The following is a 3,532-nucleotide window of genomic DNA, read 5'->3' as shown; positions in this document are numbered from 1 at the left end:
GTAAAACCACCAATATAAATCATTACTAAAATACTGTTAGTACCACTCAACCCTTGACTAGACTAGAGGGTCTAAAAACATGATCCTCTATCTGATATTATTCGTATCATCATAATAAATATTGCAAACGCTTGAAAAAACACATGGCAAAGCCGTCCTTCCTCCATCTGAGATGAGCCGCACGTTAGTCTGCAGCCATCCTGTCTTGCGACCTATTAGGCTAATTGATTTTTTCATAAAAGTATCGGGTGTTAAATCCAGTGACGTGTTGGAAAACCGGTGACTCAAACCCAGACAGAGGGTCATCAAAGCAGACCTGCGAGGGTAAGCTAGCACCACTCTGTGTCTCTTTGAACAACTATAAGCTAATTAAACAAAAGAAAACCCACAACTTTTTGCAAGTTTTATGTGTAAATACATATCAAAAAGTTGTAATTATAGACCATTTATTAACCAATAAACCATAAAAGTGCATCTAAATAGGTATTTACATCATTCTAAAATTAGCTAATGTATACTATAGTCATAAAAACAAGCAATTATACTTTGAAAAATCCAAAAATGTCTCTATAAAGATTCTAAGTGCTTAAATTACAGACAGCAAAATGCCAGGAATACATGTTTACTAAAATAAAAAAACACCAGCGTAAAGAATACTTGCACATAAGAGGCAAAGCAACAGGTGGAGCAGAGAAAAGGAAACACAAAATCTCACAGGAAGTGGAAAAAACATACAATTCTAGAGGTGAAGGTTGAAAAGGAAGCACATTCTTTATGCACACGGTTCCTCACCTAGCTGACACATGGCGTTGTAATGAGCTATTACTACCAGCGGGTGTTTTCTTTCCCACACGACACCTTTCCATCACAATTACACACTTATTGCGGCGGAGAAGAACACCCAATGCCTTGCCCTTGTTGACACCCTGATGCAGCACCTTTCATGACTACAACCAACGTGAGCTAGGGTACATTTCAGTTATGTCACATGACCATGATGGCGATGAGGGTTACTGGTTTTAACAATGGAAACTATGAGGCATGGAAGGTGTGGACAACAGGCTTGCTCAGCACTATGTCCGTCACACAGCAGGAAAAACTGAAACGAACATATACCGGTATACAGGTTGTCACACTGGAGCCGAGCATATAAAACGATGAAAAAAAGCACATAAAATGTGTTTTATTTCTTACGAATGCAAGTGATAAATAAGAAAAGAATTATATAAGACATTCCATGGAAACCTTTGTTTTCATGCTCAAGGACGAGAATAGAACCACTTGTGAGTTTTGTTTAGCGCAATCCATTTTGTTGGTTTGAAATTTATTTGGTCACCATAGAAATAATCCTGAACGCACTCCCCCAAACGCGCTCCTGACAGCCAAAGTCTGTCTTTGCTGGCAGACATTTTACATTCCAAACTTTAAGCGAAGACCAGACATCTCAGCAGAGCAAAGCAGCATGAGCAGGTCAAGCATGTCTGGGCTAAACAATGAATTTGTTTGGGTGTTGGGACTTGGGAAAGAACATCAAGAGAAGAAGTTTGATAGCTAAAAGAAAGTATGTCACTTGGAAAAACTAAATGTGCCATCCAATTTGTTAAAGCTTAGAGATAGATTTAAAAAAAGAAGACAATATATCTGCAAAACAAATCATGATGTTCAGAAATGATAAGACAAGAAATAGGACAAACAGTCTCAACCATGAGCAGAGTAGGAGGTTTTGCACGTGACACATTTATGAAAGTGGCATAAAAGTGAAACCAGACTTGAAGGGAAATGATTACAGAACAGAAGTCTGACTAAGAAAGACATTTTTTTGGTGGTTTTGAAATGTAAGATATTCTAGAAAATACTTATGGCAGGTTAAGTAACATTCCATTAATCTTTTTCCTATTTAAAAAGTTTTCCCAGTGTATTTTAAATTATGCCTTTTTAGGCTTTTTTTTTTTCAAATCAGTTGTTTACTAGGATATAGTTTCAGTGGCAGAAGTTTGCTAGAAATTATTGTCTGAGTTGTAGGTGGGACGGCGCAGAGTAAGCCTGCACCGACTTCCCATCATCTCTTTTGCTAGCTTACAGGCCCTCACAACCCAAACGTAACATTGTGCATTCAACAAAAATGGATGAACGATATTAGAGCTACAGTTTTTAGTCAGATGGGGAAAACAATTAAACAATTTGGATCTATTTGGAACGCAGCGATTACAGCATCTACATCACAGCTACAAGCTTTTTCCAACACAATTTTTTGTCTACTCCTAATGATTTGAATAAAGAAATACTCAGAAAATTATATTTTTGTCTTACTTTTTTATATTTATCTCCTTCATCATGAGAAAAATGCTACCAGAATATATTAAAAACGCCAAAAACATGACTTTTATCGGAGTGTATGTTTATAGTTATGAGTATTCTTTGAAGCTGTTTAAATATTACTTATATATTCAAAAACTAAGCCAAAAAAAAGCTAATTTTACAGAAAACAACACAGATTAGGCAACATTTTGGTCAACTCTATAATTTAGTAAATGTGCCATTCTAAAGCAGCTAGTAGTTAGTCAGATTTAGCTGTAAATTGATGTTTTCCCTGAAAAGTATTAAGTGAATTAACTGGTTTTGGGGGCAGGTGTTGTTGTTTTGAAAGCTGGCTGTCATGAAGTCAGTTATAAAATATTAATAAAACCCCTTGTAGTGAAAACAAACAGCAGTTTTGATGTTTAAAAAATTACCTACCACAGATTATCAACAATAACAATCATTAACCTGCACAAGGAAATAGGGGCTGAGCAACAGATAAGACAGTATAAATATGAAAGGTCTGGATGTGGTTCAGCAAAAGCCTTAATCCGAAACAAAACAGTTTAACCCGTTTATACATGAATTTACACTCTAAGGATATTTAGATTTCCCTTTAAACCCAATGTAGCCATTGGTAACCGGTAATTTAATCTACAGATTAATGCCACTAGGAGTGTTAATACTATCAAATTTAAACATACGAGTACTAGAAACACATCTAGATTTAAATTATTTTGCGTGGAGTCGTAAAAAAAGATTAAATGTTAAATACAAAGTAAAGAAATATAGTTTTAGTCGGTGCAAATGGCATATGCTAACAGCAACATGCTAACTATGTAGCATTAGGAATAACAAACAAGCTAGCATCACTCAAAAGGTATTTACGACACACCTTTAAGTTAAAGTATACGCACCTCTTGTGTTTTTACTCCGTAGTTAATGCTTGATTCAGGTGCGCTACACCCAATGTGTCCAAACACCCAGAAGTTGCAATGTTATTGGTTGCGACATGGCAGCATGCTAGCAGCTAACCTTAACGGACACGCGATTATCTTTAACTACCGCGTTTCCTGGTCTGAAAGCTGCCTGGAGCTGAAACTGCAGTCACTTTGGTTTTTCGACCATCAACTTCGCCGATGCAGTTCTGCAATGTCTGAGCCCAGCGACGTGCAGCGAATGTGCAGCCGCCGTCCTGCCAACCTGCAAGCGAGAAGCGACGGTGTAACGCCGA

The 3,532-nt window shown here is 37.1% G+C and overlaps 1 protein-coding gene across 1 annotated transcript in view; it reads right to left on the bottom strand.

The window, feature by feature from the left end:
* Positions 1-3,532, bottom strand: part of lclat1 (lysocardiolipin acyltransferase 1) — a 12,169-nt gene extending 8,637 nt beyond the window's left edge. The window contains exon 1 of the mRNA XM_024273991.2: positions 3,216-3,532. The gene's annotated coding sequence lies outside the window, so the exon portion shown is untranslated. The remainder of the gene's footprint in view (positions 1-3,215) is intronic.

This window comes from Oryzias melastigma, linkage group LG22 (assembly GCF_002922805.2).
Source record: "Oryzias melastigma strain HK-1 linkage group LG22, ASM292280v2, whole genome shotgun sequence".
Lineage (NCBI taxonomy): Eukaryota > Metazoa > Chordata > Actinopteri > Beloniformes > Adrianichthyidae > Oryzias > Oryzias melastigma.
Note: the sequence above shows the minus strand (reverse complement) of the source record. Positions and strands in the feature narration are given on the sequence as shown.